The following is a 21,682-nucleotide window of genomic DNA, read 5'->3' on the forward strand; positions in this document are numbered from 1 at the left end:
CAGACAATCATTGTTGTCAGAACACAAGCTATCCCGATGCCACAAGTTTAAATTTACATGTTTTTCAATTACACATTTAATTTTCCGCAATTACGATAATTTTTCCGTATGTTCCGAAATGTCGTAAAACGTACAATTACGTGTGTATAAGTTACTCAAGTAGATGTCATTTATCCCAAACCTCTATCCCTTGAGACTTTCTAATTCCTCCAAGAATTATTTGCTTACAAAACCCTCGCAATCACAAATTTCTGCTTAAAGAAGTAAGTTTAATGTGGTAACAAGATCGCCCAGTCCAGTTAAATATACAACTCTGCCCATCAAACCATCGCTTTGGCCCATGATTTGGAAACAAGCTGCTTAAGCACGAACCACCCAAAAAACTTAGATATTTAAAATCCTCTGTTTGTCGAGATGGCTTCGTTTCGTTAACACCAATTGTCACCATTATTATTGACTTCCCTTTTTATTTTTCTATTCTACACCATGTGTATTCCTTCAAGTGCAGTGTTCATTCGAATCTTTTCGTTTTCGGGTAGACATTAACGAATTCGGCTTCCCACAGGTTTCTGATATGCGTCGTTAGTAAATGGATGATGCTCGACAAAACAGATTCTGTCGTGTCCTAGTGGGAAACATCGTACAGTGCTCTTACAGCTGAAAACAAATAACAAAATATCAACAGGCTTGAAAGAAAGAAATCGATGAGAGACTTGTGTCAAAACACATGTAATACAACTGAACCCTAATTTGTGCGCAATTAGGTGCCGCTAATAGTGTATTATAATAACATGACTTGCAGATTAAATGGTTTGCAACCAAAGTATGCACATACGACGACAGTTTGAAAATGCTAGACAAGAGTTTACTGTCATATCATTACAAGGATGTACACAAAATAAATAGCATCAAAGTATTACAGACGATATCGCTGTACCACTCGTTAGTATGGCAATCAACATATTGAACCTAACCTGATTTATTGTGCTTTGTGTTCTGGCTCCATAGTTTGCACTCAACCGTCGAACAGTGTGTTTCTCTTTCCTAAGAAGCTCAGCTTGCTAACGCTGCAGATGATTGCTTGAAGCCTTTATAACCTAAACAAATCGAATTGATAAATAAATGTTCCCTGAAACAATGTTTTGAACATACCAGATAATCATGGTTGTCAGAACACAAGCTGTTCCGATGCCACAAGCTTAATATTACATGTTTTTTTAATTACTCATTCAATTTTCCGCAATTTCGATAATATTTCCGTATGTTCCGAAATGTCGTAAAACGTACAATTATGCGTGTAGAAGTTACTCAGACAGATGTCATTTATTCCAAACCTCTATCCCTTGAGACTTTCTAATTCCTCCAAGAATTATTTGCTTACAAAACCCTCGCAATCACAAATTTCTGCTTAAAGAAGTAAGTTTAATGTGGTAACAAGATCGCCCAGTCCAGTTAAATATACAACTCTGCCCATCAAACCATCGCTTTGGCCCATGATTTGGAAACAAGCTGCTTAAGCACGAACCACCCAAAAAACTTAGATATTTAAAATCCTCTGTTTGTCGAGATGGCTTCGTTTCGTTAACACCAATTGTCACCATTATTATTGACTTCCCTTTTTATTTTTCTATTCTACACCATGTGTATTCCTTCAAGTGCAGTGTTCATTCGAATCTTTTCGTTTTCGGGTAGACATTAACGAATTCGGCTTCCCACAGGTTTCTGATATGCGTCGTTAGTAAATGGATGATGCTCGACAAAACAGATTCTGTCGTGTCCTAGTGGGAAACATCGTACAGTGCTCTTACAGCTGAAAACAAATAACAAAATATCAACAGGCTTGAAAGAAAGAAATCGATGAGAGACTTGTGTCAAAACACATGTAATACAACTGAACCCTAATTTGTGAGCAGTTAGGTGCCGCTAAGAATGCAATAACATGACTTGCAGATTAAATGGTTTGCAACCAAGGTGTGCACACACGACGGCAGTTTGAAAATGCTAGACAAGAGTTTACTGTCATAACATTGCAAGAATGTACACAAAATAAATAGCATCAATGTAGTACTGACAATATCGCTGTAACACTCGTCAGTATGGCAATCAACATATTGAACCTAACCTGATTGATTGTGCTTTGTGTTCGGTTCCATAGTTTGCATTAAACCGACAAATAGTGTGTTTCTCTTTCCTAAGAAGCTCAGCTTGCTAACGCTGCAGATGATTGCTTGAAGCCTTTATAACCTAAACAAATCGAATTGATAAATAAATGTTCCCTGAAACAATGTTTTGAACATACCAGATAATCATGGTTGTCAGAACACTAGCTGTTCCGATGCCACAAGCTTAATATTACATGTTTTTTAATTACTCATTCAATTTTCCGCAATTTCGATAATATTTCCGTATGTTCCGAAATGTCGTAAAACGTACAATTATGCGTGTAGAAGTTACTTAAACAGATGTCATTTATTCCAAACCGCTATCCCGTGACTCTTTTCTAATTCCTCCAGAATTATTTGCTTGCAAAACCCCTGCAATCACAAACTTCTGTTTAAAGAAATAAACTTAAAGTAGTAACAAGATCGCCCAGCTAAGTTATATATACAACTCTGCCTATTAAACCATCGCTTTGGACTATAACTTGGAAACGAGGTACAAGCGTTACTTAAACACGACCCACCCCATAAAACTTAGATATTTCAAATTCTCTGTTTGTCGAGATGGCTTTGCTTCATTAACACCAATTGCCACCATTATCTTTGACTTACTTTTTTATTTTTTTGTTCTGCACCATGTGTATTCCTTCAAGTCCGGTGTTCATACGAATCTTTTCGTTTTCGGGTAGACATTATCGAGTTCGGCTTCCCACAGGTTTCTGATATGCGTCGTTAGTAAATGGATGATGCTCAACAAAACAGATTCTGTCGTTTCCTAGTGGGAAACATCGTACAGTGCTCTTACAGCTGAAAACAAACAACAAAATGTCAACGGACTTGAAAGAAATAAATCGATGAGAGACTTGTGTTAAAACACATGTAATACAACTGAACCCTAATTTGTGCGCAATTAGGTGCCGCTAATAGTGTATTATAATAACATGACTTGCAGATTAAATGGTTTGCAACCAAAGTATGCACACACGACGACAGTATGAAAATGCTAGACAAGAGTTTACTGTCACATCATTACAAGGACGTACACAAAATAAATAACATCAAAGTATTACTGACAATATCGGTATACCCCTCGTTAGTATGACAATCAACATATTGAACCTAACCTGATTTATTGTGCTTTGTGTTCTGGCTCCATAGTTTGCACTCAACCGTCGAACAGTGTGTTTCTCTTTCCTAAGAAGCTCAGCTTGCTAACGCTGCCGATGATTGCTTGAAGCCTTCATAACCTAAACAAATTAAATTGATAAATAAATGTTCCCTAAAACAATGTTTTTAACATACCAGACAATCATTGTTGTCAGAACACTAGCTATCCCGATGCCACAAGTTTAAATTTACATGTTTTTCAATTACACATTTAATTTTCCGCAATTACGATAATTTTTCCGTATGTTCCGAAATGTCGTAAAACGTACAATTACGTGTGCACAAGTTACTCAAGTAGATGTCATTTATCCCAAACCTCTATCCCTTGAGACTTTCTAATTCCTCCAAGAATTATTTGCTTACAAAACCCTCGCAATCACAAATTTCTGCTTAAAGAAGTAAGTTTAAAGTGGTAACAAGATCGCCCAGTCCAGTTAAATATACAACTCTGCCCATCAAACCATCGCTTTGGCCCATGATTTGGAAACAAGCTGCTTAAGCACGAACCACCCAAAAAACTTAGATATTTAAAATCCTCTGTTTGTCGAGATGGCTTCGTTTCGTTAACACCAATTGTCACCATTATTATTGACTTCCCTTTTTATTTTTCTATTCTACACCATGTGTATTCCTTCAAGTGCAGTGTTCATTCGAATCTTTTCGTTTTCGGGTAGACATTATCGAATTCGGCTTCCCACAGGTTTCTGATATGCGTCGTTAGTAAATGGATGATGCTCGACAAAACAGATTCTGTCGTGTCCTAGTGGGAAACATCGTACAGTGCTCTTACAGCTGAAAACAAATAACAAAATATCAACAGGCTTGAAAGAAAGAAATCGATGAGAGACTTGTGTCAAAACACATGTAATACAACTGAACCCTAATTTGTGCGCAATTAGGTGCCGCTAATAGTGTATTATAATAACATGACTTGCAGATTAAATGGTTTGCAACCAAAGTATGCACATACGACGACAGTATGAAAATGCTAGACAAGAGTTTACTGTCATATCATTACAAGGATGTACACAAAATAAATAGCATCAAAGTATTACAGACAATATCGCTGTACCACTCGTTAGTATGGCAATCAACATATTGAACCTAACCTGATTTATTGTGCTTTGTGTTCTGGCTCCATAGTTTGCACTCAACCGTCGAACAGTGTGTTTCTCTTTCCTAAGAAGCTCAGCTTGCTAACGCTGCAGATGATTGCTTGAAGCCTTTATAACCTAAACAAATCGAATTGATAAATAAATGTTCCCTAAAACAATGTTTTGAACATACCAGATAATCATGGTTGTCAGAACACAAGCTGTTCCGATGCCACAAGCTTAATATTACATGTTTTTTAATTACTCATTCAATTTTCCGCAATTTCGATAATATTTCCGTATGTTCCGAAATGTCGTAAAACGTACAATTATGCGTGTAGAAGTTACTCAGACAGATGTCATTTATTCCAAACCTCTATCCCGTGACTCTTTTCTAATTCCTCCAGAATTATTTGCTTGCAAAACCCCTGCAATCACAAACTTCTGCTTAAAAAAATAAACTTAAAGTAGTAACAAGATCGCCCAGCTAAGTTATATATACACCTCTGCATATTAAACCATCGCTTTGGACTATAACTTGGAAACGAGGTACAAGCGTTACTTAAACACGACCCACCCCATAAAACTTAGATATTTCAAATTCTCTGTTTGTCGAGATGGCTTTGTTTCATTAACACCAATTGCCACCGTTATCTTGGACTTACTTTCTTATTTTTTTGTTTTGCACCATGTGTATTCCTTCAAGTGCGGTGTTCATACGAATCTTTTTGTTTTCGGGTAGACATTATCGAGTTCGGCTTCCCACTGGTTTCTGATATGCGTCGTTAGTAAATGGATGATGCTCAACAAAACAGATTCTGTCGTTTCTTAGTGGGAAACATCGTACAGTGCTCTTACAGCTGAAAACAAACAACAAAATGTCAACGGACTTGAAAGAAATAAATCGATGAGAGACTTGTGTCAAAACACATGTAATACAACTGAACCCTAATTTGTGCGCAATTAGGTGCCGCTAATAGTGTATTATAATAACATGACTTGCAGATTAAATGGTTTGCAACCAAAGTATGCACACACGACGACAGTATGAAAATGCTAGACAAGAGTTTACTGTCACATCATTACAAGGATGTACACAAAATAAATAATATCAAAGTAATACTGACAATATCGGTATACCCCTCGTTAGTATGGCAATCAACATATTGAACCTAACCAGATTTATTGTGCTTCGTGTTCTGGCTCCATAGTTTGCACTCAACCGTCGAACAGTGTGTTTCTCTTTCCTAAGAAGCTCAGCTTGCTAACGCTGCAGATGATTGCTTGAAGCCTTCATAACCTAAAGAAATTAAATTGATAAATAAATGTTCCCTAAAACAATGTTTTGAACATACCAGACAATCATTGTTGTCAGAACACTAGCTATCCCGATGCCACAAGTTTAAATTTACATGTTTTTCAATTACACATTTAATTTTCCGCAATTACGATAATTTTTCCGTATGTTCCGAAATGTCGTAAAACGTACAATTATGTGTGTACAAGTTACTCAAGTAGATGTCATTTATCCCAAACCTCTATCCCCTATCCCTTGAGACTTTCTAATTCCTCCAAGAATTATTTGCTTACCAAACCCTCGCAGTCACAAATTTCTGCTTAAAGAACTAAGTTTAAAGTGGTAACAAGATCGCCCAGTCCAGTTAAATATACAACTCTGCCCATCAAACCATCGCTTGGGCCCATGATTTGGAAACAAGCTGCTTAAGCACGAACCACCCAAAAAACTTAGATATTTAAAATCCTCTGTTTGTCGAGATGGCTTCGTTTCGTTAACACCAATTGTCACCATTATTATTGACTTCCCTTTTTATTTTTCTATTCTACACCATGTGTATTCCTTCAAGTGCGGTAATCATTCGAATCTTTTCGTTTTCGGGTAGACATTATCGAATTCGGCTTCCGACAGGTTTCTGATATGCGTCGTTAGTAAATGGATGATGCTCGACAAAACAGATTCTGTCGTGTCCTAGTGGGAAACATCGTACAGTGCTCTTACAGCTGAAAACAAATAACAAAATATCAACAGGCTTGAAAGAAATAAATCGATGAGAGACTTGTGTCAAAACACATGTAATACAACTGAACCCTAATTTGTGCGCAATTAGGTGCCGCTAATAGTGTATTATAATAACATGACTTGCAGATTAAATGGTTTGCAACCAAAGTATGCACACACGACGACAGTTTGGAAATGCTAGACAAGAGTTTACTGTCATATCATTACAAGGATGTACACAAAATAAATAGCATCAAAGTATTACAGACAATATCGCTGTACCACTCGTTAGTATGGCAATCAACATATTGAACCTAACCTGATTTATTGTGCTTTGTGTTCTGGCTCCATAGTTTGCACTCAACCGTCGAACAGTGTGTTTCTCTTTCCTAAGAAGCTCAGCTTGCTAACGCTGCAGATGATTGCTTGAAGCCTTTATAACCTAAACAAATCGAATTGATAAATAAATGTTCCCTAAAACAATGTTTTGAACATACCAGATAATCATGGTTGTCAGAACACAAGCTGTTCCGATGCCACAAGCTTAATATTACATGTTTTTTAATTACTCATTCAATTTTCCGCAATTTCGATCATATTTCCGTATGTTCCGAAATGTCGTAAAACGTACAATTATGCGTGTAGAAGTTACTCAGACAGATGTCATTTATTCCAAACCTCTATCCCGTGACTCTTTTCTAATTCCTCCAGAATTATTTGCTTGCAAAACCCCTGCAATCACAAACTTCTGCTTAAAAAAATAAACTTAAAGTAGTAACAAGATCGCCCAGCTAAGTTATATATACACCTCTGCATATTAAACCATCGCTTTGGACTATAACTTGGAAACGAGGTACAAGCGTTACTTAAACACGACCCACCCCATAAAACTTAGATATTTCAAATTCTCTGTTTGTCGAGATGGCTTTGTTTCATTAACACCAATTGCCACCGTTATCTTGGACTTACTTTCTTATTTTTTTGTTTTGCACCATGTGTATTCCTTCAAGTGCGGTGTTCATACGAAACTTTTTGTTTTCGGGTAGACATTATCGAGTTCGGCTTCCCACTGGTTTCTGATATGCGTCGTTAGTAAATGGATGATGCTCAACAAAACAGATTCTGTCGTTTCTTAGTGGGAAACATCGTACAGTGCTCTTACAGCTGAAAACAAACAACAAAATGTCAACGGACTTGAAAGAAATAAATCGATGAGAGACTTGTGTCAAAACACATGTAATACAACTGAACCCTAATTTGTGCGCAATTAGGTGCCGCTAATAGTGTATTATAATAACATGACTTGCAGATTAAATGGTTTGCAACCAAAGTATGCACACACGACGACAGTATGAAAATGCTAGACAAGAGTTTACTGTCACATCATTACAAGGATGTACACAAAATAAATAATATCAAAGTAATACTGACAATATCGGTATACCCCTCGTTAGTATGGCAATCAACATATTGAACCTAACCAGATTTATTGTGCTTCGTGTTCTGGCTCCATAGTTTGCACTCAACCGTCGAACAGTGTGTTTCTCTTTCCTAAGAAGCTCAGCTTGCTAACGCTGCAGATGATTGCTTGAAGCCTTCATAACCTAAACAAATTAAATTGATAAATAAATGTTCCCTAAAACAATGTTTTTAACATACCAGACAATCATTGTTGTCAGAACACTAGCTATCCCGATGCCACAAGTTTAAATTTACATGTTTTTCAATTACACATTTAATTTTCCGCAATTACGATAATTTTTCCGTATGTTCCGAAATGTCGTAAAACGTACAATTACGTGTGTATAAGTTACTCAAGTAGATGTCATTTATCCCAAACCTCTATCCCTTGAGACTTTCTAATTCCTCCAAGAATTATTTGCTTACAAAACCCTCGCAATCACAAATTTCTGCTTAAAGAAGTAAGTTTAATGTGGTAACAAGATCGCCCAGTCCAGTTAAATATACAACTCTGCCCATCAAACCATCGCTTTGGCCCATGATTTGGAAACAAGCTGCTTAAGCACGAACCACCCAAAAAACTTAGATATTTAAAATCCTCTGTTTGTCGAGATGGCTTCGTTTCGTTAACACCAATTGTCACCATTATTATTGACTTCCCTTTTTATTTTTCTATTCTACACCATGTGTATTCCTTCAAGTGCAGTGTTCATTCGAATCTTTTCGTTTTCGGGTAGACATTAACGAATTCGGCTTCCCACAGGTTTCTGATATGCGTCGTTAGTAAATGGATGATGCTCGACAAAACAGATTCTGTCGTGTCCTAGTGGGAAACATCGTACAGTGCTCTTACAGCTGAAAACAAATAACAAAATATCAACAGGCTTGAAAGAAAGAAATCGATGAGAGACTTGTGTCAAAACACATGTAATACAACTGAACCCTAATTTGTGCGCAATTAGGTGCCGCTAATAGTGTATTATAATAACATGACTTGCAGATTAAATGGTTTGCAACCAAAGTATGCACATACGACGACAGTTTGAAAATGCTAGACAAGAGTTTACTGTCATATCATTACAAGGATGTACACAAAATAAATAGCATCAAAGTATTACAGACAATATCGCTGTACCACTCGTTAGTATGGCAATCAACATATTGAACCTAACCTGATTTATTGTGCTTTGTGTTCTGGCTCCATAGTTTGCACTCAACCGTCGAACAGTGTGTTTCTCTTTCCTAAGAAGCTCAGCTTGCTAACGCTGCAGATGATTGCTTGAAGCCTTTATAACCTAAACAAATCGAATTGATAAATAAATGTTCCCTGAAACAATGTTTTGAACATACCAGATAATCATGGTTGTCAGAACACAAGCTGTTCCGATGCCACAAGCTTAATATTACATGTTTTTTTAATTACTCATTCAATTTTCCGCAATTTCGATAATATTTCCGTATGTTCCGAAATGTCGTAAAACGTACAATTATGCGTGTAGAAGTTACTCAGACAGATGTCATTTATTCCAAACCTCTATCCCTTGAGACTTTCTAATTCCTCCAAGAATTATTTGCTTACAAAACCCTCGCAATCACAAATTTCTGCTTAAAGAAGTAAGTTTAATGTGGTAACAAGATCGCCCAGTCCAGTTAAATATACAACTCTGCCCATCAAACCATCGCTTTGGCCCATGATTTGGAAACAAGCTGCTTAAGCACGAACCACCCAAAAAACTTAGATATTTAAAATCCTCTGTTTGTCGAGATGGCTTCGTTTCGTTAACACCAATTGTCACCATTATTATTGACTTCCCTTTTTATTTTTCTATTCTACACCATGTGTATTCCTTCAAGTGCAGTGATCATTCGAATCTTTTCGTTTTCGGGTAGACATTAACGAATTCGGCTTCCCACAGGTTTCTGATATGCGTCGTTAGTAAATGGATGATGCTCGACAAAACAGATTCTGTCGTGTCCTAGTGGGAAACATCGTACAGTGCTCTTACAGCTGAAAACAAATAACAAAATATCAACAGGCTTGAAAGAAAGAAATCGATGAGAGACTTGTGTCAAAACACATGTAATACAACTGAACCCTAATTTGTGCGCAGTTAGGTGCCGCTAAGAATGCAATAACATGACTTGCAGATTAAATGGTTTGCAACCAAGGTGTGCACACACGACGGCAGTTTGAAAATGCTAGACAAGAGTTTACTGTCATAACATTGCAAGAATGTACACAAAATAAATAGCATCAATGTAGTACTGACAATATCGCTGTAACACTCGTCAGTATGGCAATCAACATATTGAACCTAACCTGATTGATTGTGCTTTGTGTTCGGTTCCATAGTTTGCATTAAACCGACAAATAGTGTGTTTCTCTTTCCTAAGAAGCTCAGCTTGCTAACGCTGCAGATGATTGCTTGAAGCCTTTATAACCTAAACAAATCGAATTGATAAATAAATGTTCCCTGAAACAATGTTTTGAACATACCAGATAATCATGGTTGTCAGAACACTAGCTGTTCCGATGCCACAAGCTTAATATTACATGTTTTTTAATTACTCATTCAATTTTCCGCAATTTCGATAATATTTCCGTATGTTCCGAAATGTCGTAAAACGTACAATTATGCGTGTAGAAGTTACTTAAACAGATGTCATTTATTCCAAACCGCTATCCCGTGACTCTTTTCTAATTCCTCCAGAATTATTTGCTTGCAAAACCCCTGCAATCACAAACTTCTGTTTAAAGAAATAAACTTAAAGTAGTAACAAGATCGCCCAGCTAAGTTATATATACAACTCTGCCTATTAAACCATCGCTTTGGACTATAACTTGGAAACGAGGTACAAGCGTTACTTAAACACGACCCACCCCATAAAACTTAGATATTTCAAATTCTCTGTTTGTCGAGATGGCTTTGCTTCATTAACACCAATTGCCACCATTATCTTTGACTTACTTTTTTATTTTTTTGTTCTGCACCATGTGTATTCCTTCAAGTGCGGTGTTCATACGAATCTTTTTGTTTTCGGGTAGACATTATCGAGTTCGGCTTCCCACAGGTTTCTGATATGCGTCGTTAGTAAATGGATGATGCTCAACAAAACAGATTCTGTCGTTTCCTAGTGGGAAACATCGTACAGTGCTCTTACAGCTGAAAACAAACAACAAAATGTCAACGGACTTGAAAGAAATAAATCGACGAGAGACTTGTGTTAAAACACATGTAATACAACTGAACCCTAATTTGTGCGCAATTAGGTGCCGCTAATAGTGTATTATAATAACATGACTTGCAGATTAAATGGTTTGCAACCAAAGTATGCACACACGACGACAGTATGAAAATGCTAGACAAGAGTTTACTGTCACATCATTACAAGGATGTACACAAAATAAATAACATCAAAGTATTACTGACAATATCGGTATACCCCTCGTTAGTATGACAATCAACATATTGAACCTAACCTGATTTATTGTGCTTTGTGTTCTGGCTCCATAGTTTGCACTCAACCGTCGAACAGTGTGTTTCTCTTTCCTAAGAAGCTCAGCTTGCTAACGCTGCCGATGATTGCTTGAAGCCTTCATAACCTAAACAAATTAAATTGATAAATAAATGTTCCCTAAAACAATGTTTTTAACATACCAGACAATCATTGTTGTCAGAACACTAGCTATCCCGATGCCACAAGTTTAAATTTACATGTTTTTCAATTACACATTTAATTTTCCGCAATTACGATAATTTTTCCGTATGTTCCGAAATGTCGTAAAACGTACAATTACGTGTGCACAAGTTACTCAAGTAGATGTCATTTATCCCAAACCTCTATCCCTTGAGACTTTCTAATTCCTCCAAGAATTATTTGCTTACAAAACCCTCGCAATCACAAATTTCTGCTTAAAGAAGTAAGTTTAAAGTGGTAACAAGATCGCCCAGTCCAGTTAAATATACAACTCTGCCCATCAAACCATCGCTTTGGCCCATGATTTGGAAACAAGCTGCTTAAGCACGAACCACCCAAAAAACTTAGATATTTAAAATCCTCTGTTTGTCGAGATGGCTTCGTTTCGTTAACACCAATTGTCACCATTATTATTGACTTCCCTTTTTATTTTTCTATTCTACACCATGTTATTCCTTCAAGTGCAGTGTTCATTCGAATCTTTTCGTTTTCGGGTAGACATTATCGAATTCGGCTTCCCACAGGTTTCTGATATGCGTCGTTAGTAAATGGATGATGCTCGACAAAACAGATTCTGTCGTGTCCTAGTGGGAAACATCGTACAGTGCTCTTACAGCTGAAAACAAATAACAAAATATCAACAGGCTTGAAAGAAATAAATCGATGAGAGAATTGTGTCAAAACACATGTAATACAACTGAACCCTAATTTGTGCGCAATTAGGTGCCGCTAATAGTGTATTATAATAACATGACTTGCAGATTAAATGGTTTGCAACCAAAGTATGCACACACGACGACAGTTTGGAAATGCTAGACAAGAGTTTACTGTCATATCATTACAAGGATGTACACAAAATAAATAGCATCAAAGTATTACAGACAATATCGCTGTACCACTCGTTAGTATGGCAATCAACATATTGAACCTAACCTGATTTATTGTGCTTTGTGTTCTGGCTCCATAGTTTGCACTCAACCGTCGAACAGTGTGTTTCTCTTTCCTAAGAAGCTCAGCTTGCTAACGCTGCAGATGATTGCTTGAAGCCTTTATAACCTAAACAAATCGAATTGATAAATAAATGTTCCCTAAAACAATGTTTTGAACATACCAGATAATCATGGTTGTCAGAACACAAGCTGTTCCGATGCCACAAGCTTAATATTACATGTTTTTTAATTACTCATTCAATTTTCCGCAATTTCGATCATATTTCCGTATGTTCCGAAATGTCGTAAAACGTACAATTATGCGTGTAGAAGTTACTCAGACAGATGTCATTTATTCCAAACCTCTATCCCGTGACTCTTTTCTAATTCCTCCAGAATTATTTGCTTGCAAAACCCCTGCAATCACAAACTTCTGCTTAAAAAAATAAACTTAAAGTAGTAACAAGATCGCCCAGCTAAGTTATATATACACCTCTGCATATTAAACCATCGCTTTGGACTATAACTTGGAAACGAGGTACAAGCGTTACTTAAACACGACCCACCCCATAAAACTTAGATATTTCAAATTCTCTGTTTGTCGAGATGGCTTTGTTTCATTAACACCAATTGCCACCGTTATCTTGGACTTACTTTCTTATTTTTTTGTTTTGCACCATGTGTATTCCTTCAAGTGCGGTGTTCATACGAATCTTTTTGTTTTCGGGTAGACATTATCGAGTTCGGCTTCCCACTGGTTTCTGATATGCGTCGTTAGTAAATGGATGATGCTCAACAAAACAGATTCTGTCGTTTCTTAGTGGGAAACATCGTACAGTGCTCTTACAGCTGAAAACAAACAACAAAATGTCAACGGACTTGAAAGAAATAAATCGATGAGAGACTTGTGTCAAAACACATGTAATACAACTGAACCCTAATTTGTGCGCAATTAGGTGCCGCTAATAGTGTATTATAATAACATGACTTGCAGATTAAATGGTTTGCAACCAAAGTATGCACACACGACGACAGTATGAAAATGCTAGACAAGAGTTTACTGTCACATCATTACAAGGATGTACACAAAATAAATAATATCAAAGTAATACTGACAATATCGGTATACCCCTCGTTAGTATGGCAATCAACATATTGAACCTAACCAGATTTATTGTGCTTCGTGTTCTGGCTCCATAGTTTGCACTCAACCGTCGAACAGTGTGTTTCTCTTTCCTAAGAAGCTCAGCTTGCTAACGCTGCAGATGATTGCTTGAAGCCTTCATAACCTAAAGAAATTAAATTGATAAATAAATGTTCCCTAAAACAATGTTTTTAACATACCAGACAATCATTGTTGTCAGAACACTAGCTATCCCGATGCCACAAGTTTAAATTTACATGTTTTTCAATTACACATTTAATTTTCCGCAATTACGATAATTTTTCCGTATGTTCCGAAATGTCGTAAAACGTACAATTATGTGTGTACAAGTTACTCAAGTAGATGTCATTTATCCCAAACCTCTATCCCCTATCCCTTGAGACTTTCTAATTCCTCCAAGAATTATTTGCTTACCAAACCCTCGCAGTCACAAATTTCTGCTTAAAGAACTAAGTTTAAAGTGGTAACAAGATCGCCCAGTCCAGTTAAATATACAACTCTGCCCATCAAACCATCGCTTGGGCCCATGATTTGGAAACAAGCTGCTTAAGCACGAACCACCCAAAAAACTTAGATATTTAAAATCCTCTGTTTGTCGAGATGGCTTCGTTTCGTTAACACCAATTGTCACCATTATTATTGACTTCCCTTTTTATTTTTCTATTCTACACCATGTGTATTCCTTCAAGTGCGGTAATCATTCGAATCTTTTCGTTTTCGGGTAGACATTATCGAATTCGGCTTCCGACAGGTTTCTGATATGCGTCGTTAGTAAATGGATGATGCTCGACAAAACAGATTCTGTCGTGTCCTAGTGGGAAACATCGTACAGTGCTCTTACAGCTGAAAACAAATAACAAAATATCAACAGGCTTGAAAGAAATAAATCGATGAGAGACTTGTGTCAAAACACATGTAATACAACTGAACCCTAATTTGTGCGCAATTAGGTGCCGCTAATAGTGTATTATAATAACATGACTTGCAGATTAAATGGTTTGCAACCAAAGTATGCACACACGACGACAGTTTGGAAATGCTAGACAAGAGTTTACTGTCATATCATTACAAGGATGTACACAAAATAAATAGCATCAAAGTATTACAGACAATATCGCTGTACCACTCGTTAGTATGGCAATCAACATATTGAACCTAACCTGATTTATTGTGCTTTGTGTTCTGGCTCCATAGTTTGCACTCAACCGTCGAACAGTGTGTTTCTCTTTCCTAAGAAGCTCAGCTTGCTAACGCTGCAGATGATTGCTTGAAGCCTTTATAACCTAAACAAATCGAATTGATAAATAAATGTTCCCTAAAACAATGTTTTGAACATACCAGATAATCATGGTTGTCAGAACACTAGCTGTTCCGATGCCACAAGCTTAATATTACATGTTTTTTAATTACTCATTCAATTTTCCGCAATTTCGATCATATTTCCGTATGTTCCGAAATGTCGTAAAACGTACAATTATGCGTGTAGAAGTTACTCAGACAGATGTCATTTATTCCAAACCTCTATCCCGTGACTCTTTTCTAATTCCTCCAGAATTATTTGCTTGCAAAACCCCTGCAATCACAAACTTCTGCTTAAAAAAATAAACTTAAAGTAGTAACAAGATCGCCCAGCTAAGTTATATATACACCTCTGCATATTAAACCATCGCTTTGGACTATAACTTGGAAACGAGGTACAAGCGTTACTTAAACACGACCCACCCCATAAAACTTAGATATTTCAAATTCTCTGTTTGTCGAGATGGCTTTGTTTCATTAACACCAATTGCCACCGTTATCTTGGACTTACTTTCTTATTTTTTTGTTTTGCACCATGTGTATTCCTTCAAGTGCGGTGTTCATACGAATCTTTTTGTTTTCGGGTAGACATTATCGAGTTCGGCTTCCCACTGGTTTCTGATATGCGTCGTTAGTAAATGGATGATGCTCAACAAAACAGATTCTGTCGTTTCTTAGTGGGAAACATCGTACAGTGCTCTTACAGCTGAAAACAAACAACAAAATGTCAACGGACTTGAAAGAAATAAATCGATGAGAGACTTGTGTCAAAACACATGTAATACAACTGAACCCTAATTTGTGCGCAATTAGGTGCCGCTAATAGTGTATTATAATAACATGACTTGCAGATTAAATGGTTTGCAACCAAAGTATGCACACACGACGACAGTATGAAAATGCTAGACAAGAGTTTACTGTCACATCATTACAAGGATGTACACAAAATAAATAATATCAAAGTAATACTGACAATATCGGTATACCCCTCGTTAGTATGGCAATCAACATATTGAACCTAACCAGATTTATTGTGCTTCGTGTTCTGGCTCCATAGTTTGCACTCAACCGTCGAACAGTGTGTTTCTCTTTCCTAAGAAGCTCAGCTTGCTAACGCTGCAGATGATTGCTTGAAGCCTTCATAACCTAAAGAAATTAAATTGATAAATAAATGTTCCCTAAAACAATGTTTTTAACATACCAGACAATCATTGTTGTCAGAACACTAGCTATCCCGATGCCACAAGTTTAAATTTACATGTTTTTCAATTACACATTTAATTTTCCGCAATTACGATAATTTTTCCGTATGTTCCGAAATGTCGTAAAACGTACAATTATGTGTGTACAAGTTACTCAAGTAGATGTCATTTATCCCAAACCTCTATCCCCTATCCCTTGAGACTTTCTAATTCCTCCAAGAATTATTTGCTTACCAAACCCTCGCAGTCACAAATTTCTGCTTAAAGAACTAAGTTTAAAGTGGTAACAAGATCGCCCAGTCCAGTTAAATATACAACTCTGCCCATCAAACCATCGCTTGGGCCCATGATTTGGAAACAAGCTGCTTAAGCACGAACCACCCAAAAAACTTAGATATTTAAAATCCTCTGTTTGTCGAGATGGCTTCGTTTCGTTAACACCAATTGTCACCATTATTATTGACTTCCCTTTTTATTTTTCTATTCTACACCATGTGTATTCCTTCAAGTGCGGTAATCATTCGAATCTTTTCGTTTTCGGGTAGACATTATCGAATTCGGCTTCCGACAGGTTTCTGATATGCGTCGTTAGTAAATGGATGATGCTCGACAAAACAGATTCTGTCGTGTCCTAGTGGGAAACATCGTACAGTGCTCTTACAGCTGAAAACAAATAACAAAATATCAACAGGCTTGAAAGAAATAAATCGATGAGAGACTTGTGTCAAAACACATGTAATACAACTGAACCCTAATTTGTGCGCAATTAGGTGCCGCTAATAGTGTATTATAATAACATGACTTGCAGATTAAATGGTTTGCAACCAAAGTATGCACACACGACGACAGTTTGGAAATGCTAGACAAGAGTTTACTGTCATATCATTACAAGGATGTACACAAAATAAATAGCATCAAAGTATTACAGACAATATCGCTGTACCACTCGTTAGTATGGCAATCAACATATTGAACCTAACCTGATTTATTGTGCTTTGTGTTCTGGCTCCATAGTTTGCACTCAACCGTCGAACAGTGTGTTTCTCTTTCCTAAGAAGCTCAGCTTGCTAACGCTGCAGATGATTGCTTGAAGCCTTTATAACCTAAACAAATCGAATTGATAAATAAATGTTCCCTAAAACAATGTTTTGAACATACCAGATAATCATGGTTGTCAGAACACTAGCTGTTCCGATGCCACAAGCTTAATATTACATGTTTTTTAATTACTCATTCAATTTTCCGCAATTTCGATCATATTTCCGTATGTTCCGAAATGTCGTAAAACGTACAATTATGCGTGTAGAAGTTACTCAGACAGATGTCATTTATTCCAAACCTCTATCCCGTGACTCTTTTCTAATTCCTCCAGAATTATTTGCTTGCAAAACCCCTGCAATCACAAACTTCTGCTTAAAAAAATAAACTTAAAGTAGTAACAAGATCGCCCAGCTAAGTTATATATACACCTCTGCATATTAAACCATCGCTTTGGACTATAACTTGGAAACGAGGTACAAGCGTTACTTAAACACGACCCACCCCATAAAACTTAGATATTTCAAATTCTCTGTTTGTCGAGATGGCTTTGTTTCATTAACACCAATTGCCACCGTTATCTTGGACTTACTTTCTTATTTTTTTGTTTTGCACCATGTGTATTCCTTCAAGTGCGGTGTTCATACGAATCTTTTTGTTTTCGGGTAGACATTATCGAGTTCGGCTTCCCACTGGTTTCTGATATGCGTCGTTAGTAAATGGATGATGCTCAACAAAACAGATTCTGTCGTTTCTTAGTGGGAAACATCGTACAGTGCTCTTACAGCTGAAAACAAACAACAAAATGTCAACGGACTTGAAAGAAATAAATCGATGAGAGACTTGTGTCAAAACACATGTAATACAACTGAACCCTAATTTGTGCGCAATTTGGTGCCGCTAATAGTGTATTATAATAACATGACTTGCAGATTAAATGGTTTGCAACCAAAGTATGCACACACGACGACAGTATGAAAATGCTAGACAAGAGTTTACTGTCACATCATTACAAGGATGTACACAAAATAAATAATATCAAAGTAATACTGACAATATCGGTATACCCCTCGTTAGTATGGCAATCAACATATTGAACCTAACCAGATTTATTGTGCTTCGTGTTCTGGCTCCATAGTTTGCACTCAACCGTCGAACAGTGTGTTTCTCTTTCCTAAGAAGCTCAGCTTGCTAACGCTGCAGATGATTGCTTGAAGCCTTCATAACCTAAACAAATTAAATTGATAAATAAATGTTCCCTAAAACAATGTTTTTAACATACCAGACAATCATTGTTGTCAGAACACTAGCTATCCCGATGCCACAAGTTTAAATTTACATGTTTTTCAATTACACATTTAATTTTCCGCAATTACGATAATTTTTCCGTATGTTCCGAAATGTCGTAAAACGTACAATTATGTGTGTACAAGTTACTCAAGTAGATGTCATTTATCCCAAACCTCTATCCCCTATCCCTTGAGACTTTCTAATTCCTCCAAGAATTATTTGCTTACCAAACCCTCGCAGTCACAAATTTCTGCTTAAAGAACTAAGTTTAAAGTGGTAACAAGATCGCCCAGTCCAGTTAAATATACAACTCTGCCCATCAAACCATCGCTTGGGCCCATGATTTGGAAACAAGCTGCTTAAGCACGAACCACCCAAAAAACTTAGATATTTAAAATCCTCTGTTTGTCGAGATGGCTTCGTTTCGTTAACACCAATTGTCACCATTATTATTGACTTCCCTTTTTATTTTTCTATTCTACACCATGTGTATTCCTTCAAGTGCGGTAATCATTCGAATCTTTTCGTTTTCGGGTAGACATTATCGAATTCGGCTTCCGACAGGTTTCTGATATGCGTCGTTAGTAAATGGATGATGCTCGACAAAACAGATTCTGTCGTGTCCTAGTGGGAAACATCGTACAGTGCTCTTACAGCTAAAAACAAATAACAAAATATCAACAGGCTTGAAAGAAATAAATCGATGAGAGACTTGTGTCAAAACACATGTAATACAACTGAACCCTAATTTGTGCGCAATTAGGTGCCGCTAATAGTATATTATAATAACATGACTTGCAGATTAAATGGTTTGCAACAAAAGTATGCATATACGACGACAGTTTGGAAATGCTAGACAAGAGTTTACTGTCATATCATTACAAGGATGTACACAAAATAAATAGCATCAAAGTATTACAGACAATATCGCTGTACCACTCGTTAGTATGGCAATCAACATATTGAACCTAACCAGATTTATTGTGCTTTGTGTTCTGGCTCCATAGTTTGCACTCAACCGTCGAACAGTGTGTTTCTCTTTCCTAAGAAGCTCAGGTTGCTAACGCTGCCGATTATTGCTTGAAGCCTTCATCACCTAAACAAATTAAATTGATAAATAAATGTTTCCTGTAACAATGTTTTGAACATACCAGATAATCATGGTTGTCAGAACACTAGCTATCCCGATGCCACAAGACCAAATTACCTTTTTTTAATTACTCATTTAATGTTCCGCAATTTCGATAATATTTCCGTATGTTCCGAAATGTCGTAAAAATTACAATTATGTGTGTATAAGTTACTCAAGTAGATGTCATTTATCCCAAACCTCTATCCCTTGAGACTTTCTAATTCCTCCAAGAATTATTTGCACACAAAACCCTCGCAATCCCAAATTTCTGCTTGAAGAACTAAGTTTAAAGTAGTATCAATATCGCCCAGTCCAGTTAAATATACAACTCTGCCCATTAAACCATCGCTTTGGACTGTAACTTGGAAACGAGGTACAAGCGTTACTTAAACACGACCCACCACATAAAACTTAGATGTTTCAAAACCACTGTTTGTCGAGATGGCTCTGTTTCATTAACACCAATTGCCACAATTATCTTTGACTTACTTGTTTTATTTTTTTATTCTGCACCATGTGTATTCCTTCAAGTGCGGTGTTCATTCGAATCTTTTCGTTTTCAGGTAGACATCATCGAGTTCGGCTTCCCACAGGTTTCTGATATGCGTCGTTTTCGTTTTCGGGAAGACATTATCGAGTTCGGCTTCCCACATGTTTCTGGTATGCGTCGTCAACGGACTTGAAAGAAATAAGTCATTGGGAGACTTCTATCCACACACATGTAATACAACCGAACCCTAATTTGTGGGCAGTTAGGTGCCGCTAAGAATGAAATAACATGACTTGCAGATTAAATGGTTTGCAACCAAAGTATGCACACACGACGGCAGTTTGAAAATTCTAGACAGGGGTTTACTGTCATACCATTGCAAGAATGTACACAAAATGAATAGCATCAATGTAGTACAGACAATATCGCTGTAACACTCGTCAGTATGGCAATCAACATATTGAACCTAACCTGATTTATTGTGCTTTGTGTTCGGCTCCATAGTTTGCATTCAACCGACAAATATTGTGCTTCTCTTTCCTAAGAAGCTCAGGTTGCTAACGCTGCAGATGATTGCTTGAAGCCTTCATAACCTAAACAAATCGAATTGATAAATAAATGTTCCCTAAAACAATGTTTTGAACATACCAGATAATCATGGTTGTCAGAACACTAGCTATTCCGATGCCACAAGCTTAATATTACATGTTTTTTAATTACTCATTCAATTTTCCGCAATTTCGATAATATTTCCGTATGTTCCGAAATGTCGTAAAACGTACAATTATGCGTGTAGAAGTTACTCAGACAGATGTCATTTATTCCAAACCTCTATCCCGTAACCCTTTTCTAATTCCTCCAGAATTATTTGCTTGCAAAACCCCTGCAATCACAAACTTCTGCTTAATGAAATAAACTGAAAGTAGTAACAAGATCGCCCAGCTAAGTTATATATACAACTCTGCCTATTAAACCATAGCTTTGGACTATAACTTGGAAACGAGGTACAAGTGTTACTTAAACACGACCCACCCCATAAAACTTAGATATTTCAAATTCTCTGTTTGTCGAGATGGCTTTGTTTCATTAACACCAATTGCCACCGTTATCTTTGACTTACTTTCTTAATTTTTTGTTTCGCACCATGTGTATTCCTTCAAGTGCGGTGTTCATACGAATCTTTTCGTTTTCGGGTAGACATTATCGAATTCGGCTTCCCACAGGTTTCTGATATGCGTCGTTAGTAAATGGATGATGCTCGACAAAACAGATTCTGTCGTTTCCTAGTGGGAAACATCGTACAGTGCTCTTACAGCTGAAAACAAATAACAAAATATCAACAGGCTTGAAAGAAATAAATCGATGAGAGACTTGTGTTAAAACACACGTAATACAACTGAACCCTAATTTGTGCGCAATTAGGTGCCGCTAATAGTATATTATAATAACATGACTTGCAGATTAAATGGTTTGCAACCAAAGTATGCACACACGACGACAGTTTGGAAATGCTAGACAAGAGTTTACTGTCATATCATTA

The 21,682-nt window shown here is 36.9% G+C and overlaps 7 long non-coding RNA genes across 7 annotated transcripts; all 7 read right to left on the minus strand.

Moving 5' to 3' along the window:
* Nucleotides 1-1,739: 1,739 nt before the first annotated feature.
* LOC145229317 (uncharacterized) lies at nucleotides 1,740-4,287 on the minus strand. Its single transcript, XR_013860419.1, has 4 exons — nucleotides 3,284-4,287; nucleotides 2,772-2,966; nucleotides 2,123-2,244; nucleotides 1,740-1,810 (listed from the first exon to the last, which is right to left on the minus strand). It is a non-coding gene; the product is annotated as an uncharacterized LOC145229317 (long non-coding RNA).
* A 148-nt stretch (nucleotides 4,288-4,435) lies between these two features.
* LOC145230417 (uncharacterized) lies at nucleotides 4,436-5,278 on the minus strand. Its single transcript, XR_013860645.1, has 3 exons — nucleotides 5,086-5,278; nucleotides 4,795-4,848; nucleotides 4,436-4,558 (listed from the first exon to the last, which is right to left on the minus strand). It is a non-coding gene; the product is annotated as an uncharacterized LOC145230417 (long non-coding RNA).
* Nucleotides 5,279-6,756: 1,478 nt separating this feature from the next.
* Nucleotides 6,757-7,599, minus strand: LOC145229928 (uncharacterized). Its single transcript, XR_013860516.1, has 3 exons — nucleotides 7,407-7,599; nucleotides 7,116-7,169; nucleotides 6,757-6,879 (listed from the first exon to the last, which is right to left on the minus strand). It is a non-coding gene; the product is annotated as an uncharacterized LOC145229928 (long non-coding RNA).
* Nucleotides 7,600-9,835: 2,236 nt separating this feature from the next.
* LOC145229350 (uncharacterized) lies at nucleotides 9,836-12,217 on the minus strand. The gene is made up of 4 exons (XR_013860423.1): nucleotides 11,380-12,217; nucleotides 10,868-11,062; nucleotides 10,219-10,340; nucleotides 9,836-9,906 (listed from the first exon to the last, which is right to left on the minus strand). It is a non-coding gene; the product is annotated as an uncharacterized LOC145229350 (long non-coding RNA).
* Nucleotides 12,218-12,530: 313 nt separating this feature from the next.
* On the minus strand, nucleotides 12,531-13,373 carry LOC145230395 (uncharacterized). The gene is made up of 3 exons (XR_013860642.1): nucleotides 13,181-13,373; nucleotides 12,890-12,943; nucleotides 12,531-12,653 (listed from the first exon to the last, which is right to left on the minus strand). It is a non-coding gene; the product is annotated as an uncharacterized LOC145230395 (long non-coding RNA).
* A 1,478-nt stretch (nucleotides 13,374-14,851) lies between these two features.
* On the minus strand, nucleotides 14,852-15,694 carry LOC145229948 (uncharacterized). The gene is made up of 3 exons (XR_013860522.1): nucleotides 15,502-15,694; nucleotides 15,211-15,264; nucleotides 14,852-14,974 (listed from the first exon to the last, which is right to left on the minus strand). It is a non-coding gene; the product is annotated as an uncharacterized LOC145229948 (long non-coding RNA).
* A 3,702-nt stretch (nucleotides 15,695-19,396) lies between these two features.
* Nucleotides 19,397-21,455, minus strand: LOC145230327 (uncharacterized). The gene is made up of 4 exons (XR_013860630.1): nucleotides 21,263-21,455; nucleotides 20,614-20,735; nucleotides 20,142-20,330; nucleotides 19,397-19,616 (listed from the first exon to the last, which is right to left on the minus strand). It is a non-coding gene; the product is annotated as an uncharacterized LOC145230327 (long non-coding RNA).
* Nucleotides 21,456-21,682: the final 227 nt, after the last annotated feature.

The sequence above is a fragment of the Phallusia mammillata genome, chromosome 5 (genome assembly GCF_965637545.1).
Source record: "Phallusia mammillata chromosome 5, kaPhaMamm4.hap1.1, whole genome shotgun sequence".
Classification (NCBI taxonomy): Eukaryota; Metazoa; Chordata; class Ascidiacea; order Phlebobranchia; family Ascidiidae; genus Phallusia; species Phallusia mammillata.